Genomic DNA, 21,484 nt, shown 5'->3' with positions numbered 1-21,484 from the left:
GACCGGCATTCCCTCTTGGGTGCCAGGCCATTGGCCCGGCCGATACCCTCCCTGGTGGCCCAGTTGGTGTCATTAAAGAGGCTGCAGAGTTCGCAGCGGCCCTCTCCTTTAAAAAGGGAAGGGCGTTGTGACACGTTGTGCTGACATCAGGGCCACGCTGACATCATCTGCATGGCACAGATGTGCTGAGCGCGACACCGAGCACTGCGTTCCGTAGCACGTTAGTGCAACAAACTCCTCAAAGAGGCCAATTTTGTGCCGCAGTCGATTCGATCCGCGCCAGCGCAACTAATTCAAATTAACTGCCCCAAATCCAGCGTGGGAAATGTCAGCCCTTAGGCTCCTAGTTTCTGACTTCGGCAAGTCACTCTCAAACTTAATGTGAAAACATATTATGATCATTCTACCCCAGAGGATCCTTTACTATGAGGTTGCTAATAAACCCGGTCTCTAAAATAGATATTGTTTTATGTAATGAGACAGATTATGCCACCTGTTAGCCCAAGCCTGGGTGCTGTCCAGGTCTTGCTGCATGTGGGCAGGGACTGCTTCATTATTTGTGGAACTGCAAATGGAACTGAACAATCATCAGTGAACATCCCCACTTCTGATCTTATGATGGAGAGAAGATCACTGATGAAACGGATGAAGATGCCTGGGGCCTAGGACACCATCGCTTTCTACTGAGATACATGTGGAACTTCATGAGGAGAAATTTTAACTGGGAGCTGGATACAGGCAGGTTTGGGAGGGGTGTGGATGCACTGCAAGCGGCAAATGCATCCAGTGTTGGTAGTGAAAGGCGCGGGCAATTTTTGGTCTCAGGCATCTCATCTGCATGACTCCACTCACGTGTCTGGTTGAAACGGGAGGAAAGTGACAGTTGCCGGCGGGCGGGAGCAGAGATTCAGATGGCAGAAGACTGTCAACCAGCACCAAAGGAAGGCTCGGACGAAATATCTGTGCCCACATGCTGCAAGATGTGGATTGGTTAATTAACAGAAAACAGAGAGCCGGGATAAATGGGTCATTTTCTGGTTAACAAACAGTGACTAGTTGGGTGCCCCAGGGATCAGTGCTGGTTCCTTAACTATTTACAATCTATATTAATGACTTGGATGAAGGGACCGAGTGTAATGTAGTCAAGTTTGAAGATGATTCAAAGATGGGCGGGGAAGCAAATTGTGAGGAGGACACAAGAAATCTGCAAAGGGTTACAGACAGGCTAACTGAGTGGGCAAAAATTTGGCAGATGGAGTATAATGTGGGAAAATGTAAAGTTAACCACTTTGGCAGAAATAATAGAAAAGCAAATTATAATTTAAATGGAGAAAAATTGCAAAGTGCTGCAGTACAGAGAGGCCTGGGGATCCTTGTGCATGAAACACAAAAAGTGAGTCTGCAGGTACAGCAAGTAATCAGGAAGGCAAATGGAATGTTGGCCTTTTTTGCAAGGGGGATGGAGTATAAAAGCAGGGAAGTCCTGCTACAACTGTACAGGGTATTGGTGAGGCCACACCTAGAGTACTGCGTACAGTTTTGGTCTCTGTATTTAAGGAAAGATATACTTGCATTGGAGGCTGTTCAGAGAAGGTTCACAAGGTTGATTGCGGAGATGAGGGGGTTGACTTATGAAGATAGGTTGAGCCTATACACATTGGAGTTCAGAAGAATGAGAGGTGATCTTACTGAAACTTATAATATAATAAGGAGACTCGACAAGGTGGGTGCAGAGAGGATATTTCCACTCATAGGGGAAACTAAAACTAGGGGACATAGTCTCAGAATCAGGGGTCGCCCATTTAAAACTGAGATGAGGAGGAATTTATTCTCTCAGAGGGTTATAAATCTATGGAACTCTCTGCCCCACAGAGCTGTGGAGGCTGGGACATTGAATATATTTAAGGTGGATACACAGATTTTTGAGCACTAAGGGAGTAAAGGGTTATGGGAACGGGCAGAGAAGTGGAGCTGAATCCATGATTAGATCAGCCATGATCTTATTGAATAGTGGAGCAGGCTCGAGGGGCCAAATGACCTACTCCCGTTCCTATTTCTTATGTTCTTATGTATAACATCCAGGCTTGGGCCGATAAGTGGCAAAAGATGTCCTGAATATTGGTTTCCAGTTCTAACGAAAGGTCATCGACAAGAAACGTTAACTCTGTTTGTTCCTCCACAGATGCTGCCTGACCTGCTGAGTATTTCCACCATTTTCTGTTTTTATGCCAAAGGAAGGCTAGTCGGCAAGTTAGTAAGTTGCGGGGAGGAGGCTTCGGGAGGATCTCGCAGGAGAGAACAGGCAAAGTCCAGTGCAGGGAAGACTAAACTTTCCATGTGAGGCCCAAAGGCGCACGTTGGCTCCTCCTAGACTCATGACGAAAGTCGGAAAAAATGGCCTCTTCTGGTTGTGAATCCTCTTCTTGCTATCATCACCTGTTGGGAAGTAGCCGTTTACCCGCTTAGGCCAGAGTTAAAATTCCAACTGGCGTCCGATCATTGGGCCCCCGTTTTGCATAATGATAGAAGGACCCTGCCTGTCACCTGCTCAGAAGAGCAGGTTAAACTAAGATCAATGCAAAACAGGCGGGAAATCAACAGGTTAAGTGACCCAGGGCATTATAACAGCCAGGCAAGCAAGGTTAAAATCACGCCACAGTCGATCTCTCCAGAGGCTCTTGTCTGCCAATCATCTTCACGACAGGGATTCGAATCACTTGTTCCAGGCCTATTCGAGATTGTCTGACTTGGGTTCAAATTTCACTGCTGCAAACTTCTGCATGAATGCACGTCCAGCTGTTAACTCTGCACATGGAAATAAGCACCTGCTCATGTGTGGTACTGGAGGGTCATAGAAACATAGAAAATAGGTGCAGGAGTAGGCCATTCGGTCCTTCGAACCTGCACCACCATTCAATGAGTTCATGGCTGAACATGCAACTTCAGTACCCCATTCTTGCTTTCTCGTCATACCCCTTGATCCCCCTAGTAGTAAGGACTACATCTAACTTCTTTTTGAATATATTTAGTGAATTGGCCTCAACAACTTTCTGTGGTACAGAATTCAAAAGGTTCACAACTCTCTGGGTGAAGAAGTTTCTCCTCATCTCGGTCCTAAATGGCTTACCCCTTATCCTTAGACTGTGACCGACCCCTGGTTCTGGACTTCCCCAACATTGGGAACATTCTTCCTGCATCTAACCTGTCTAAACCCATCAGAATTTTAAACATTTCTATGAGATCCCCTCTCATTCTTCTGAACTCCAGTGAATACAAGTCTTTTGATCCAGTCTTTCTTGATATGTCAGTCCCGCCATCCCGGGAATCAGTCTGGTGAACCTTCGCTGCACTCCCTCCATAGCAAGAATGTCCTTCCTCAAGTTAGGAGACCAAAACTGTACACAATACTCCAGGTGTGGCCTCATCAAGGCCCTATACACTGTAGTAACACCTCCCTGCCCCTGTACTCAAATCCCCTCGCTATGAAGGCCAACTTGCCATTTGCTTTCTTAACCGCCTGCTGTATCTGCATGCCAACCTTCAATGACTGATGTACCATGACACCCAGGTCTCGTTGCACCTCCCCTTTTCCTAATGTGTCACCATTCAGATAATAGTCTGTCTCTCTGTTTTTACCACCAAAGTGGATAACCTCACATTTATCCACATTGTACTTCATCTGCCTGGAAGAGCATCGATTGGAATCATCCCACCATAAGCTGCCAGTTTATGAGTACTGAAGCTAGCCTGGGAGCTGAATCCAGAGCAGGAACAAATCGGAGCTAGCTCAGGGTAAAGTGAATAGTCCCAGCCACGGAACAGAATACTGAGGACGCAGAAGCAGGCCGGGTATGGATTAGAGGCAGTTCAAGAGAGAATAAAGTTTCAATAGAAAGTGGCAGTGAAGTTGGGAGAAAGAAAGACTTGCATTTATATAGTGCTTTTCAAAACCTCAAGACCTCCCAAAGTGCTTTACAGCCAATTAAGCACTTTTGGAGTGTAGTCACTGTTGAAATGTAGGAAACACAGCAGCCAATTTGTGAACAGCAAACTCCCACAAACAGCAGTGATGACAACAAGATAATCTGTTGTTAGTGATGTTGATGGAGGGATAAATATTGACCAGGACACTGGGGATAACTCTCCTGCTCTTCTTTGAAATAATGCCATGGGATCTTTTATATCCACCTGAGAGAGTAGTCGGGGCCTTGATTTAAAGTCTCATTAGAAGGATGGCATCTCCGACAATGCAGCACTCCCTCAGCACTGCACTGGAGTGGCAGCCTAGATTTTTTTTTTTGTGCTCTTGTCTCTGGGGTGGGAGTTGAACCCACAACCTTCTGACTCAGACCCAAGAGTGCTACCCACTGAGCCACGGCTGACATAGGAGGTCAGTGAAGACCAGAAGTTGGCAGCAGAACCAATTGGGCCTAGGAGAAAGTGGATTTCTGTCCAGGGTCCAATACAGCTGCAGAGTAAAGCAGTACGCTGGAATGCAGTCCAGAAAGCCAGCAGGTAACTGGTACGGGTAGGCAGTGGAGGCTGGAACAAATAGGATTGGCGAGACTGGGTAGGCTCAGTGAACTAGAGTATGGTGCTTCCACAACTGTGACCTAGATTCAAATGCAGTCCCAGAGTAGTGGATAAAACCTGCAGGGATCTGATGTGAAGCGAATTCAGGCAGTCTCAACTCAGTCCCCAGTAGGCATGGCCAATGGCACAAAAGTGTCCATGATTCAGCACAATTTAGCATTCTTACTAAAAATTCAGGTGCAAGAGGAAATCTAGTGGCCGGGATAGAAAGTTGGTTGATGGACAGGAAACAAAGTTAGGGTAAATAGGTTAGGAGGAAAAGTAAGTAATGGGAATATATTCTCAATGGAAAGTCAGTTAAGTGTATGGATGAATAGGGAGCTTAAGGAGATCAAGTACATAATTCCCTGAAAGTGTGAATACAGGTAAATAAAAATCCAGTAGCATTTTATAAATAGAGGAATAGAGGACAAGAGTAAAGAAACAATGGCACCTTTGTACAAAACATTAGTTAGCTCACGGAGAACTGTATGCAGTTTTGGATGTCCCATTAAAAAAAGAACAAAACCCACACAGCGTGTACAGCATAGGCCCACCAGAATTATGCCAGGGATAGGGAAACTATAGTTATGACAGGAGACATGAGATAATTGACTATATCCACTGGAGCAGAGAAATCAAAGAGGAGATGTGATAGATATTTTAAAAATAATGATGGGTTTTGAGAGAGTAAATATGGAAAGACTATTTCCTCTGATTGGGGAGCCAGTGACAAGGCGTCACTGTTTAATTTAGTACCGTCACAAAGTAAAAGAGAATAGAGATTAGGATAAATTTCTTTACACAGAGGTTTGTTGTCATGCATGAAATGCTTTGCAGTAGGGAGTGCTTCAGGCAGAGATCATTCTATCTTTTAAAAGGAAAATTGGACAAATGTTTGCAGCATAGAAGATACAGGGTTATGAAGAGAACATGGAACAATGGGATTCATTTTGCATTGCTCTAACAAACAACTGGCACAGACATGATGGGCCAACCGACCTCCTTCTGTGCTGTAAACCTCTCATCATCAGAGGCAGTCCCTCGAAATCGAGGAAGACTATGGTTCTAGCATCATACCTGTAAATAAAACCCTGTACTGATGTATCCCAGAGCAGTAGAATTTATGACTGCTAATGAAACGTTAACATAACCATTCCTTTTTCAAATCCTGTCTATTAATTTTCTTCCATCTTCTCCTGGAGCTGTTGACTCTAGCTGGGGCACAGTTCTATAGGCAGCAGCAGCCCTTGAATATATATGTTTTTATTATTCCTTCATGGGATGTGGGCGTCGCTGGCAAGTCTAGCACCCTAATTGCCCAAGAACCGCTGCAGTCCCTATGGTGAAGGTACTGCCACTGTGCTGTTAGGGAGTTCCAGGATTTTGACCCAGCGACGATGAAGGAACAGCGACATATTTCCAAGTCAGGATGGTGTGTAACACTAGAGGGGAACGTGGAGGTGATGGCGTTCCCATACATCTGCTGCCCTTGTCCTTCTAGGTGGTAGAGGTTGCGGGTTTGGGAGGTGCTGTAGAAGAACCCTTGGCAAGTTGCTGTAGTGCATCTTGTAGATGGTACACATTGTAGTCAAGGTGCGTTGCTGGTGGAGGGAGTGAATGGGGTGCCAATCAAGCGGGCTGCTTTGTCTTGGATGGTGTCGAGCTTCTTGAGTGTTGTTGGAGCTGCACTCATCCAGACAAGGAGAGTTTTCCATCACACTCCTGACTTGTGCCTTGTAGATAGTGGAAAGGCTTTGGGGAGTCAGGAGATGAGACACTCATGAATATCTCTCCTAAATGGCCAATCTTCATGTCCGAGCCGAGATGATGAACATTAGCAACAATTCAACTATAGAGGCTTCATAGCTGGGTTCTATCCTGCTATGTCCAACACCCACACATCCCAGGTAGTCATTGGGCCACAATCATAGGAAGGAATTCTGGCTCCATCCCCCCCTTCCCCCCACCCAACTCAAAAAAGGTATCAAGACCAACTGTAGAGCCCTTACCTCTACCCTGGCAGAGATGAGTTAACTCAGCACAGACCAAGAATCAAACCTGAGATTCTTCTGGTCCGTATGGCGAGACATTCGTTTATAAATGAAATTTTCTCCAGCCCCTGATATGATCAACAATTGCACATAACCAAATAATGCATTAATCTGGGAGTCAATAAAACATTCCAGGGTGGGAAATTCATTGACCCATGGGCTAATCCAACAGGTCTACTATCAGGGACACACACAGTTAGTTCAGTCAGCTGGAGTGTCGGATAGGTGGGGTCGTCTGAATGTCTATGTTGTGGGTATAGCATGTAATGTGGTGTGGGTAGAATACATACTCTGGTTAGGGGAGCATGTCGATCAGGTATGTGTGTGTTGTGGGGTGGGTATGGCATGTGATGTAATGTGGGAAAATATGTTGTGTTGGTAGGGGGTATGTCTATGTGGATAGGGTATATGTGTTGTGGTGTAGCAAAGGCGTGTCAGTGTATGCCGTGGTGTAATTCATATATTTAAAACATTTCAGAGCTGATTTTTGAATAAGCTCCTAAAGCTGTAAAGTTTTATCATGAAATGAAAGAAAATTACAAATCATTTTGAATTTTTGATAGATCTTATGTCTAATCTCAGCGTTGTAAAATTAGCTGTATGGAAAAAGGAAGAGCAAAACTTGGCATGCTTTCCAGAATATCCTATACTTAAATTCGTAATTACCAGTCCTGTGTGTATTCATAGAATCCCAGAGTTTACAACACAGAAGGAAGCAATTCAGTTGATCACGCCTGAACTGATGCTGGCTCTTTAGCTGGAGCTATCTACTCTAATCCCATTTTCCTTCCTTCCCTTTCCCTGTATCCTTTCACATTCCTCCTTGCCAAATATTTATCCAATTCCTTTGAAATTATAGTAATAGTCTCTAATTCAATATTCACACAGGAAAGGATTCAATATTCTAATAACCTCTCATTTCAAATCCATTCTTCTAACTTCCCCAATATTCTTCTCGTGATAATCTTGAATCTATGCCCTCTTATTACCCATTCACTAACCAGTCAAAACAATCTTTCACTATTTACCCTCCAAAAATATTTCACATTTTTGAAAACCTCAGATTTCCTTTAAGCTTCTCTGTTCTAGTGGAGGAAGTCACGATGTTCAAGTCTTTTTCATTCTAGTGCACCTTCAATGTATTGTTTTCCATAGCAGTGGGAGATCTAGAACTGCATGCAATACACTAACTGTGGCCTAACCAATCCCTTGTACAAATTTAATTTATTATTCAATGTACTGAATTGCTTTCTTTATGGCCTTTCCTAAATGTACTCCCTCTTCTATGTATCTGGATACTTAGTTCCCTCTCATCATCATCATCATAGGCAGTCCCTCAGAATCGAGGAAGACTTGCTTCCACTCCTGAAGTGAGTTCTTTGGTGGCTGAACAGTCCAATACGAGAGCCACAGACTCTGTCACAGATGGGACAGATAGTCGTTGAGGGAAGGGGTGGGTGGGACTGGTTTGCCGCACGCTCTTTCCGCTGCCTACTCCTGATTTCTGCACGCTCTCGCTGTTGAGATTCGAGGTGCTCAACGCCCTCCCGGATGCACTTTCTCCACTTAGGGTGGTCTTTGGCCAGGGACGCCCAGGTGTCAGTGGTGATGTCGCATTTTTTCAGGGATGCTTTGAGGGTGTCCTTGCAACGTTTCCTCTGCCCACCTTTGGCTCGTTTGCCGTAAAGGAGCTCCGCATAGAGCACTTGCTTTGGGAGTCTCGTGTCTGGCATGCGAACTATGTGGCCTGCCCAGCGGAGCTGATCGAGTGTGGTCAGTGCTTCAATGCTGGGGATGTTAGCTTAGACAAGGACACTGATGTTGGTGCGCCTGTCCTACCAAGGGATTTGTAGGATCTTGCGGAGACATCGTTGGTGATGTCTAGTTGGTCGAGTTCCCTCTATTCCTCCACTCTTAAAGTCTTCTCATTTACTGATTTACCCTCAAAATGTACTTCTTCACCTCACTGCATTGAACTGCATCTGTCCTCAGTCTGCCCATTTGGTTCATGTTTTGCTCCTTGAACATAGGCTGGAATTTTGTTCGGGAAGGCGGGTTGGGGTGGGCAAGTGAATGAGAGTCCGAGGCAGGCGGAAAACCCTGCAGGCCCTGCCAAGTTTACCGGCAGGGCCTAATTTGAATGCAAGGCCTTGGATTCCCGCCCACAGCCAGCCAGCTAGAGAGGCTGGCTAGCTGCGGACAGGTAGGCCTCAGTTGCGAGGGGTTGGGGATGAGCGGGGGCTGAGGGTATCTCAACCTTTCTCTCATTCTCAAGAACAAGATAGCACCTTTATTTCCAAGTGCTCCCATCCCTTCTTTAACCACGTGCTTATAAAAGCCCTTGGTATTTGTCTTTATGTTAACCACCAGTTTCATAAGCCCTCCTAACTCTTTCAATTCACAATATTTTTTATTATCCCCCTAAACGTATCATCTGCCTCTTTTTTTAAAATGTAATTTTTGCTCTAACGTCGATTCATACATATAATCTTAAACTTCAATTAGTTCACGCTGAAGTCTCTTTTTCCAAAGAAAACAAAACCAACGTTGTCCCAGTTTAAATTCCTGATACCCAGAATCATCTTTGTTGTCTCACTATCTTCCAAAGGACGGCAATACTGTAAACCTAGACAATTTACAAATGGTGCATTTTGCATGCTTAAGTTGCTAGTCATGTGAAATACTGCATTACTACTTTCAACCTGCAACTGCATTTGCCTAGCAAGTCAACACTTCATTTATAATCAGCACCTCCTATGATCAGAGGGTGTGGTGACTGTAAGACCAGCTGATTACTGTACCGGTGCATAACTAATCTTCTTCCACCTTCAGGGGGCTGGGATAAGGCAGAGAACTGGAACTTCAAATACATTACCGAAATTAAGTGCCCTTGAGCCTGGGAAATGCACTGTACAAGAACCCATTAATTGTATGATTGAAATTATTTTGGTTACTGACTTCACTGAAATAATCCACACAAATTTGACATGAACAAGTCTACTAGATTAAGCACCATGGGATATTTTACTATGTTATTTACTATGTTAAAGGCACTATATAACTGCAAGTTATTGTTGTAAATTTGAGCCCACTGAACTGCACACACTACTCCAGATGACGTCTGGCCAGCATGCTATACGGTGACAATACAATCTCTTAATGTGTCTATGCTCTATGCCTCTGCCAATGGAACCCATCAGAAGAGGAGTAGACCATTCAGCCCCTCAAGCCCATACCGCCATTCAATTAGATCATGACTGATCTCGAACTCAAATCTATTTACCCACCTTTGAACCATATCCCTTGATGCCCTTACCCAACAAACATTTATCAATCTCAGTCGTGACAATTTCAATTGACCAAGGATCCACAGCCTTTTGGGAGAGTGTTCCAGATTTCCAGCACCGTTTGTGTGTAACAGTGTTTCCTGATTTCACTCCTAAATGGCCCAGCTCTCATTAAGATACTTTACTTAACTTATTAAAAAAACACGGTGTTGGATTTCTCTGGTACATCTGCCTTGATCAGCTTGCTGTACCATTCTCTCATGCTAATTATTTCACAATTCTATCCATATTGAATTGCTTGCATCACATATTAACTAAAATATTTAAATCCTTCTGAATATGATTGAGTTGTTTCTCATTATTTACCTTGTCTCCTATTTTGTTATCACCTGAAATAGCCTCATCTTAATTATGCATTTTCATAAACAATAAAAATGGTACAACTGGGTGCACTTCCTGTCAGTTGCACTTCAAGCATCATGTGTGCGCATATGTACATTTCTGTGTCACATTTGCACCTTATTTGTTCAAATTTCTAAAACTATGAGGGTAGAGGAAAATGTACTAATAAAAAATGAGAAACTGATCCAAATCAAATCAAATCGTTGTCCAAAAAAATGCTAATTTTTTTGACTACCATTTTTTCCTCAGTAAATGACATTTCTAGCTTTGTAAATAAGGTTTGTACCATAAAGACATAAAAAATTATACATTTCACCAAAACATTACATATTTCACAAGTAAATTTGCCTATAAGATGGTCAGTAATGTCTTAAAGAGGGATAGAGTATAAAAGCAGAGAAGTTCTGCTACAACTGTACAGGGTATTGGTGAGGCCACACCTGGAGTACTGCGTACAGTTTTGGTCTCCGTATTTAAGGAAGGATATACTTGCATTGGAGGCTATTCAAAGAAGGTTCACTAAGTTGATTCCGGAGATGAGGGGCTTGACTTATGAAGATAGGTTGTGTAGGTTGAGCCTATACTCATTGGAGTTCAGAAGAATGAGAGGTGATCTTATCGAAACATATAAGATAATGAGGGGGCTAGACAAGGTGGATGCAGGAGGATATTTCCACTCATAGGGGAAACTAAAACTAGGGGACATAGTCTCAGAATAAGGGGCCGCCCATTTAAAACTGAGATGAGGAGAAATTTCTTCTCTCGGGGTTGTAAATCTATGGAATTCTCTGCCCCAGAGAGCTGTGGAGGCTGGGTCATTGAAAATAATTAAGGCGGAGGTAGACAGATTTTTGAGCGATAAGGGAATAAAGGGTTATGGGGAGCAGGCAGGGAAGTGGAGCTGAATCCATGATCAGATCAGTCATGATCTTTATTAAATGGTGGAGCAAGCTCGAGGGGCCAGGTGGCCTACTCCTGCTCTTATTTCTTATGTTCTTAAACAAATACGACAGCTTGAAGTTCTTGTTGCCTTTTTTTCAAAATGGGTGTCAATTATTCAATCAGATTAGGCCAGTGAATCATTGTCCCATGATCAACTGCCTGTCATAACCAACTGTTTCTACCATTCTCTATTCCAAGAGGTTTCAATCAACTTATCTTTTTAAACCTAAATTGTGCTGCATCTGTTTTAGCAGTTGTTCTATTTCTAAGATTGCAGCAAGATTTATGTTGGCCATTTAGTACTATTTGTTGACGAACTAAAGTTTTGTTAACATCCTAAGAAAAATGGTTCTCAGTAGCTCAGAAGGAGTGCTGAAGCATTTTGGTCCACGTTCTTTCAAGGCTTCACATATGTTTCTCCTTAGCCCTCTCTCTGATTAAAGAGTCATCTACATGGCCTATATACCAACAGAAAATGAAGAGTAAACACAGCTCTAAACAATTATGCAGCTAATCATCACAGCACTAAATGATACACTGTCATTCTTTCCCAAGTTTCAGCCTCAACGTTAAGTATTTGAAGCAACTTTGAAGAGCAACAGCCAGATAAAACAGGGAGGCATTGCCCATTCCAAGTGCAAGCTCCCACTCCACCTACCAGATCTGACATATGTCAGCAGATTTGCACAAGGCTGCTGTAAAGAGCTCAAATACAAATCTACAGCAGAGTGCATATCCTAGCCTGGTACTTCAATGATAAAAGGCAAGACAACAGAAGAAATAAATGCAGCCACTGCATGTTCAATTTATGTCTACCTGCGAACCCGAATCAGAGCACAGTCTCTGTGGAAACACGACTACATCTCTTATGTGTTGGCGGTGTTTAACATGACTTTTTTGCAACACAGTACATGGTAATAAATTGAAAGGAAAGATCTCTTCAGATTATGCAGGCAGTATAGTAAGCCAAAAAAAATGTTCTATAGAGCCTATTAGCAGCCAGGCACAAAGCGACAATGGTGACTGCCGTTGAGCATTCTCCAGCAGGTCCTCTCAATGTCCTCAGGAGGAAAAATCCTAGCAGCTTGCCACTGTTCTTCTCGCCACTGAAATATAAATAAATTTTGCATGCTTGCTTAGAAAGTGATCGTTGTCCTACACCGAGCCTCTTTGTAGTCCTGGATAATAGGTCCTCCCCTCAACCAATACCACACAAACTAGGTTAGCTAGTCATCCATCCATTTGCGGTTTGTGTGACGTTGCGGTGCACAGAATTGCTGCCACATTCATCTGCATAAGTGGCTTCCCTTCAAAGTAATTCATTGTATGTGAGGTGCTTCGGGACATTTTGGAAAGATGTGATAAACCGTTATATAAACGCAATTTCTTTCTTCTGATGACGACATCAGAGGCCTTTTCAGTGTTACACATATGGACATATTGGATATGCCTCTGGTTATGCTCTACAAATAGGGGCCAAAATTGTCCCTCTCAGAAAGGCCCATTAGCGCCTCCGGGAGGCACTAAAGAGTTTTCGCCTGGGCGTGCTGGCCAGAGCAACGCCACCCCCCCCCCCCCCCCAGAATTGCCCCCAAGGCACCGCCGTAAAAAGTGGTTTGGCCACGCCCCCCACAATTAGCGCACAGGCACGGAGCATGCACAGCGATGATGTCATAGGTGTACGTGCCGACTCCTTATCGCCTAGTGCCGATCCCTTAGCGCCCCTCGGAGGAAATTCCCCCACGGGATGCGAGGTCAATGTGGTGCGAGAAGCTGTGGTGCCCCCGGCTGCCCTCAAAGCGGAGGTGATAGCGCGGTAGCTGCCATCTTTTTTCTGTCGGCCCAACAATGGTGTGGCTGGGCCACCAACATGCAGACTGGCACCCCCTCTTGGGTGCCAGGCCGCTGGCCCGGCCGACACCCTCCCTGGTGACCCAGTGAGCGTCACTAAAGAAGCTTCAGCGTGCTGATGTCATCTGCACCGTGCCGATGTGCTGAGCGCGGCGCCGGGCGAATGCTCCGTTACCGCAATCAATGGTTTTTTTACTTAAAGAGGCCAATTCCATGCTGCCGCAAAAGAAAATCACGTAAATCAAATTGACCGCCCCAAACCCACACGGGGCAATTTCAGCCCCACAGTACTTTAACATAAATGCAATCTAGAAGCTATTATCTCATGATACTATTATCTCACGTGATCTAAAAGTATAAATGTATGTCAAAATGACTAAAGACGATGCTGAATTACCAGTTACATGGAGGTGATGGCAAGACTGAATGTATAGAAGTGGATGCAGAAATAGTCCTCACTTGAATTAGGTCTCAAAGCAGATCAGGCTGCTGGCAGGCCCTGATGGTATTCAACCTAGAGTTTGAAAGAAAGTTAGACTGTATTATGTGAACCACTGCCTCGTAAACTTAACGGCTTATTGATGTCTGGCATTATTTCCACAGACTGGGGAGACGTCCTTTTGGTGCCTATATTTAAAAAGGGCAGTAAGCTTGAAAGAGGCCCATTAGCTTAACTCCAATTCTAGGCAAAATGCTAGAAGGTATTGTTAGAGATGCATTGTATGATCATCTAGAATGCCTGCATTGCTTCTGGAAAGGATGTTTCTACGTCACTAACTTGATTGAATTTTTTGAAGAGGTAACAAAAATGTGGAAATTAGTGGCCCAGCTTTTGGGTGGGGGCTAGTAACTTACATGAAATAAATAGAATACAGGCGGAATTAGGCCCAGAGGAGGCCCATTTGATCAATATCTAGTTTAAGGACTATTATTTATTGATAGGCTTCGGAAACTAGATGAGTTAACTGGGACTAGTGGTATCGGTCACTACAGTCTCCTGGAGCTTACTTGATTACCTTCAGGGTCAGAGAGGAAATTTCCCAGAGTATGTTCCTAAATTTGCCTTGGGATGTTCTGTTTTTTGCCTCTCCCAGGATATTGGTGGTGGGGGTGGGGGAGAGGGGGGCGGCAGAGGACGTGGTGTCAGGTTGATGTAGGTACATGTAGGTTGCACTATCTCAGTATCAGGCAGGCTTCATGGATCAGTTGCTCCTTTCCTGCCCCTCGTTTTTATATCCTTATTTTTCAAGCTGCCCTGGTGGCTCTATTGGTAAATGTTCTGCGCTGTGTGGAAAGTCCAAGATTCAATCCCAGTTTGTGCTGTAAGATGACATCAGCAGGGGTAGAAATTAGGATTACTAAAACTGACCTCAGATAATTTTGTGCCCATTATGATGAGAATGTCATTGCTGGACAACAGGCTGACGAGAAAACATTCTTCTAAGTGAGTGCCCTAAATAAAATAGTTTTATGTGGTTAGTCACATCCCAGTTCTTTCTGGCATGAGCATACAAATAAAACTGTCTATAATTCTACACTAATTACAGTCCTGGAGTCAAAAATCAATAAATTTCCATTTGTAGTCCCGCTCTTTCAGAAAAGATTTGAAACTTGCATGTGATGGATCAAAGACTACCCATGTGGTACTAATGGAAACACCCTTTTCTGTGGAGAGAGGTTTGCTGTGGTTTAATCTATGTTAGCACTTTTCAAAAGTAAACTATTGGCACTATATTGGTCTGTCCATTCAGAAAGGAGTGATGCAAGAAATGGAAATGTCACATGAGTGTAGGAGTACTTGGTCTTCTGAAACTGAGGGCAAGATATATTGCTGAACCTAAATACAGTTTTACTCACCATCAAACCCATGCTATAACTGACCTAGGAGCCCTTGATGCTGACACAAAGCGCATTGATTAGAAAATGTTCAATTCCAAAGCACTGACAACCCTCACTTATTTCTTCCAATTTTCTCACCTCCTCCTAATCATCGCCTCAATCACATATGCACAAGTAAAGGTCATTGGAAAGCAAACGGGACACAGAACCTAGAATGATTTTCCCCACCCTTCCCTCCATTGCACAAACCCTACAAAACATTGACTTCAAAAAAATTAAAGTTAACATGAGTTTCTATGTACATTATATTACTAAATAACAGACTGCAGTTAAATTGAAGTACAGTACTGCACAGTTAAAATTACATTGTAAAATTATTGGCACACTCACTCCTGAACATCCCAGTAGAATCAGATTGTCGCCTCGCATTAATTTTCCTTTCTTATTGCTGTGCAAGTTCCCATTATAATCACTACCATTTAAAATGTTATTCAGCTGTTACATTGATGGAAGACAGCTTTTCAATTTATATCAGTGTTTACTGGCAGTAATGAATTGCAAACATTGATACATCAGGGATTTAATAATGCTACTTGCCTCTATTAGCACTCAGCTTTATCTTATGCCAATCAGTACAGCCCCAGTTACCTGTATGCATTTGTTATCGGCTCAGTTTGAAACACAAGCCAACAACCCTTACAGCACAAGCGGAATAATGTAGCAGTGGCAATGTCTTACCAACCACCTTCCTTCACTTGTGTGATAATTCACTTCTGTCAGTGGCATTCCAGAGCTGTGCAACATCAATGAACAGCACTGTCCGAGCTGCAATATCCAGCTGGATCACAATACACACCAATATGGTAAAGTCATTGCTAATCAACTATGAATCATCTAAAATGACTCAACCCCTTTTCATTTTTCCCTCAGTTTTCTCCACTCCATTCTCCTGAAGACCATGACACATGATGAAGTACAGATTCATGGATGGCGGTGATCTTCCTGTAACTGCCTAAGTGGCCATTCTTTGTTTGTGGGTGTGGGGGGACAACTGACCACCTCTTCACGCATAACAGCATGAGAGCTGAATCCAATCTGTTCTCATTCAAAAACAGAACGTTTATATATTTTAAAACCACATTTTGTTAATCTGCAAATACCTGAAGAATTATGATATTTTGACTGTGTACCTTTCATCAGACCCCAGTGAGTCTGGTAAAAAAAATGCACGTGAAAAATCGCAATCTGTCTTTACTAATTACAGATACTGACTGATCTGTGTGCATTTCCAGCATTATTTCAGATTTCACTTCTCTCATTCAAATGTCCACATACTTACACTTCTAGCAAGAGCGAAAGGGGAGGTGCAACGAGACCTGGGTGTCATGGTACATCAGTCATTGAAGGTTGGCATGCAGGTACAGCAGGCGGTGAAGGCGGCAAATGGCATGTTGGCCTTCTTAGTTAGGGGATTTGAGTATAGGAGCAGGGAGGTCTTGCTGCAGCTGTACAGGGTCTTGGTGGGGTCTCACCTGGAATATTGTGTTCAGTTTTGGTCTCCTAATCTGAGGAAGGACATTCTTGCTATTGAGGGAGTGCAGCAAAGGTTCACCAGACTGATTCCCCGGATGGCTGGACTGACATATGAGGAGAGACTGGATCAACTGGGCCTTTATTCACTGGAGTTTAGAAGGATGAGAGGGGATCTCATAGAAACATATAACATTCTGACAGAACTGGACAGGTTAGATGCAGGAAGAATGTTCCCGATGTTGGGGGAGTCCAGAACCAGGGGTCACAGTCTAAGGATAACGGGTAAGCCATTTAGGACCAAGATGAGGAGAACCTTCTTCACTCAGAGAGTTGCTAACATGTGGAATTCTCTTCCGCAGAGAGTTGTTGATGCCAGTTCGTTAGATATATTCAAGAGAGAGTTGGATATAGCCCTGACGGCTAAAGGGATCAAGGGGTATGGAGAGAAAGCAGGAAAGGGGTACTGAGGTGAATGATCAGCCGTGATCTTATTGAATGGTGATGCAGGCTCGAATGACTGAATGGCCTACTCCTGCACCTATTTTCTATGTTTCTATGTGTCACTGGAAAGAGACCAGGAGCATAAACCCCAGTTATTTTTCTCTCCCACTTCCACTGCACTCTTCATTGCCACCTCAGTTGAGGCCAACTAACTTAGCAGAGAGCAGAAATCAAATCTGGGACTTACTTGGTATACGCCATAACACAGTAAGTGCAGTTATCCAGTGGGCAATGGGAACATTCTCAATGATTTTTTTAATTCATCTTTTAAACATTGAATCCCTACCCTGCAGATGTATTCAGAATTAACAGAATACGGTTTTAATATATATAAATGTAACGTTAAAGCTGCTTGGGATAATGGGATAGGGTCTTGGTGGAACCTTTTCTTTTCAAAAAGTGAATAAAATCCTTTGTACTTCTGCCACATCCTCTGTCAAGTCTGTGCAAAGTTTAAGGAATTTGTTGCTTCATTTTGAATTTATGAACTCCACCTGAAATCAAGCAGATTTGGGAGAAAAGTGATACCTTAGATCTGATAATTGGAGAATCAGGTAAATAGAACAATGGAAACATGGAAACGGCTGCCCCTCAATAATTGAAGGGTTCAGATAACATTATAGCGGTCATCTGAACCCTTTGATCCACATAAATAACATGGCAAATGAAGGAGGTCAGAGGCTGGGTATTCTGAGGTGAGTGTCTCGCCTCCTGACTTCCCCAAAGCCTTTCCACCATCTACAAGGCACAAGTCAGGAGTGTGATGGAATACTCTCCACTTGCCTGGATGAACGTAGTTCCAACAACACTCAAGAAGCTCGACACGATGGACAAAGCAGTCTACTTGATTGGCACCCAATCCACCACCTTAAACAATCACTCCCTCCACCAGTGGCGCACAGTGGCTGCAGTATGTACCATCTCATCATCATAGGCAGTCTCTCGAAATCAAGGAAGACTTGCTTCCACTCCAAAAGTGAGTTCTCAGGTGACTGTACAATCCAATACAGGAATTACAGTCTCTGTCACAGGTGGGACAGACAGGCGTTGAGGGAAAGGGTGGGTAGGGAGTATGGTTTGCCGTACGCTCCTTCCGCTGCCTGCACTTGTTTTCTGCATGCTCTCGGCGACAAGACTCGAGGTGCTCAGCGCCCTCCCAGATGCTCTTCCTCCACTTAGGGCGGTCTTTGCCTAGGGACTCCCAGGTGTCGGTGGGGATGTTGCATTTCATCAAGGAGGCTTTGAGGGTGTCCTTGAAACATTTCCTCTGCCCACCTGGGGCTCGCTTGCCGTGTAGGAGTTCTGAGTAGACGTGCTTTGGGAGTCTTGTGTCAGGCATGCGAACAATGTGGCCTGCCCAATGGAGCTGGTCGAGTGTGGTCAATGCTTCGATGCTGGGGATGTTGGCCTGATTGAGGACACTAACGTTGGTGCATCTGCCCTCCCAGGGTATTTCAGGATCTTGCGGAGACATCGTTGGTGGTATTTCTCCAGCGATTTGAGGTGTCCACTGTATGGTCCACGTCTCTGAGCCATAGAGGAGGGCAGGTATCACGACACTACAACCCTGTAGACCATAAGCTTGGTGCCAGATTTGAGGGCCAGATCAGTGTGTACGCCCCAACACTTGATGCAACAGATGAGGCCAAAGAAGGATTTTACTCCAGCCTCAAACAATCCCTGTCCTGCGTCCCTACCGATGACAAAGTGATCCTCCTCAGTGACTTCAACGCCAGGGTCAGTAAGGACACAGACCTCTGGGGAGGCGTGATCGGCAAAGAGGGGGTAGGGAGAGCCAACTCCAGTGGTACCCTGCTCCTGACGAAGTGCCTAGAACACAACCTTGTCATCACTAACACCTTGTTCCGCCAGAGGGACAAGTACAAGGCATCATGGCAACATCCTTGCTCCAAACACTGGCACCTGCTCAACTACATCAACATTCGAACTAGGGATCGCAAATATATGCGCATCACCCACGCCATGAGCTGACAACTGCTGAACAAACCACCGCCTAATCCGTTCCGTCATCAACATCAATATAGCCCCAAAGCGGCGACGGCAGCAGAAGCAGTGCCGCAGAAAAATCAATGCCGGGGTACCACCAAGAAGGATAAGGGCAGCAGACGCATGGGAACACCATCACCTCCACATTCCCCTCCAAGTCACACACCATCCTGACTTGAACATATATCGCCATTCCTTCATTGTCGCTGGGTCAAAATCCAGGAATTCCCTCCCTAACAGCACTGTGGGAGTATCTTCACCAGACGGACTGCAGCGGTTCAAGAAGGTGGCTCTCCATCACTTTCTCAAGGACAATTAGAGACGGTCAATAAATGCTGGCCTTGCCAGCGATGCCCACATCCCAGGAACGAATATTTTTAAAATGGGAACTGTCTGTGCATACACTTTTGGAATGGGCTTTTCAATTCCCTGTGGAGAATGAGAGTTTGGGCTAGGCAGTCCGCTATTGATCTGGTCTACATTCACGCCACAGGATTAATGACTGGGGCACAAAAGCTGCCAGTGGATCAAAAATTAACCTGCTGTTAATTACCAGGGAACTCCACGTCCAACAAGTATATATTGGAGATCTTTGATCTTCCGCTTCCTTATCTGGGAGAAGTTTCTTCACAGGCAGCGGTGCTTTTTCTCTCCAAATTACCCTTTGATCTTCTTCCTAGACTGTCAGCAATCAAATTAACTCCTTAAAAGTGACTTTGCAATCTCCAGACCCCGCAAGAATCGAAGCATCACATTAAACAGTTTTATAGCGGAGGGCGCTCTCCTTCCAGACGAAAGAGCAGCCTCCACATCTAACAGGACCACCCCAGAAGCATTTTATGAAAGTGCCCCAGAGACGGGATGAGCCTCTGTGACCTCCCCGGTACTGTCCTGGTATATAACTCGCTCACTGTACGGCTCCCTCTTTCCCCTCTCGCAAAACAGGGTGCACAGCCCACTTTAAACTAGGCTCCTAATCCAGGGAACGAGCAGATGTCAGAAGTAGCCCTCCTTCACCGCTCAGATCGCATTCATTCTCTGCTTGCATTAGTTCAGGGTGAATCGTGGCGCACACACACACACACAAAAGGAACAGATTGCAGCAGATTTTTCAATGAACGTTCAGGTCTCCAGATGAAAGGGAAGCCCCCCCCTTCCCTCCCCTCTCCGTTTCCTCCATTGTAGGTCTGGGAAATGCTAGGGATCTCGGACCCAAACGCTTTTACTGGCCTGCCCCGTTTGGTGTTGCCGGTACAGGGACCTAGTACCCCTCCCCTGAAACTTCCCAGGCAGGCTCAAGCCAAGTTCAGGAGGTACAAAGATCTCTGCAAGTCGCCCCTACTCATCCACTCGGTACCATGAGAATAGCTAGCAGTCTCCTGGGCTGCAACTCTCCCGTCTGCTCTTGTACACTCACCCCATCTTAGCCCCTTGGCTGCAGTGAGCCCCTGATAACATCGGAGCCGGCTCTCCCTCAATGTGCTGCAGCAGCAGTCTCTGCTGTGACTCCTCAGCAAGCGCTGACTAGAAACACTTTCCACCGCCTCTCTGCTTTTGTAACTTTCTCTCTCCCCCTCCCCTCTCTCCCCAGCCTTCAATCTCCTGCCACTTTGTGACTGGTGGATTTTATGTAGTCCCACACTCGGCTGTAATTTCAACAGCCGGAGCGCAACATTCCCAGTGCTGCTACCCCGGGGTGAAACCCTGCGAGATAGACCTCACACTGCACTCATTCCCTCCCCTCCCGGATAGCCCCGACTTCCCAGTCTCCCGGGCAACCCCTCTGGGCTCCTGACACATTCCCAATCTCTGCCGCTCTCACTTTCCCACACTCCCGACCTCACTATCGCTGCAATAAATCTCCCCTGCCTGTGCATGCCTTTGTATCCTGTGCCAGTCCTCCACTGCAAGCTCACCTACTTTCCGTGCTCCTGGTGTGCGGGAGGGAGGGAGGGAGGGGGCTTGGCTTGCTCACTCCTGGTCCATGCCCTCCCTTCCTGCAGCTCGCTCGCTCGAAGAAATCCAAGTGCTTGAATGAGCAGTTCTCAGTGGGCAGCCCTCCCTATCCTTTCTTTACTCTCTCGCCAAACACATGCACGGCTGAAGAGGAATCTACTGATGTCATGGCTCCGCCTCCCCCTCCCCTCCCCCTGCTCCTGGGACGGAGGGAGTTCCCAGCCAGACTCTCCCACAAGTATCTGAACTGGGAAACGTTATGTCTCCGCGTCGTACAACACGGGACGGGGGGGAATTCAACAAGCTTCGCATTCAACGAAATACAGCCACAGAAAACAGTCGCAAACACATTACCGCTGTTTGTATTAACTTATATGTGTATGCAATAGTTTAAATACACAGATCACAGGATTAATTTAGCAGAAATACAAAATGTTGCAGGTAAAATGGTCTATTCGTCCAACATTTTAATGTCTGGTCTCAGAGCATTGAGTGCATCTGCAGAACAGGCATGCATGCTGTTATGTTCAGAATAAATCC

At 45.0% G+C, this 21,484-nt stretch overlaps 1 long non-coding RNA gene across 2 annotated transcripts in view; it reads right to left on the bottom strand.

The window, feature by feature from the left end:
• The window catches only part of LOC139263745 (uncharacterized), a 46,539-nt gene extending 25,619 nt beyond the window's left edge, over window positions 1-20,920 (bottom strand). For both annotated transcript variants that reach the window (XR_011593197.1, XR_011593196.1), the window contains exons 1-2: window positions 20,905-20,920; window positions 13,506-13,622 (exon numbers count right to left, since the gene is read on the bottom strand). This is a non-coding gene — a long non-coding RNA (uncharacterized lncRNA). The remainder of the gene's footprint in view (window positions 1-13,505; window positions 13,623-20,904) is intronic.
• Between the last annotated feature and the right edge of the window lie 564 nt (window positions 20,921-21,484).

Source organism: Pristiophorus japonicus, chromosome 1 (genome assembly GCF_044704955.1).
Source record: "Pristiophorus japonicus isolate sPriJap1 chromosome 1, sPriJap1.hap1, whole genome shotgun sequence".
Classification (NCBI taxonomy): Eukaryota; Metazoa; Chordata; class Chondrichthyes; family Pristiophoridae; genus Pristiophorus; species Pristiophorus japonicus.
This window is presented reverse-complemented; position numbering and strand designations above follow the sequence as displayed.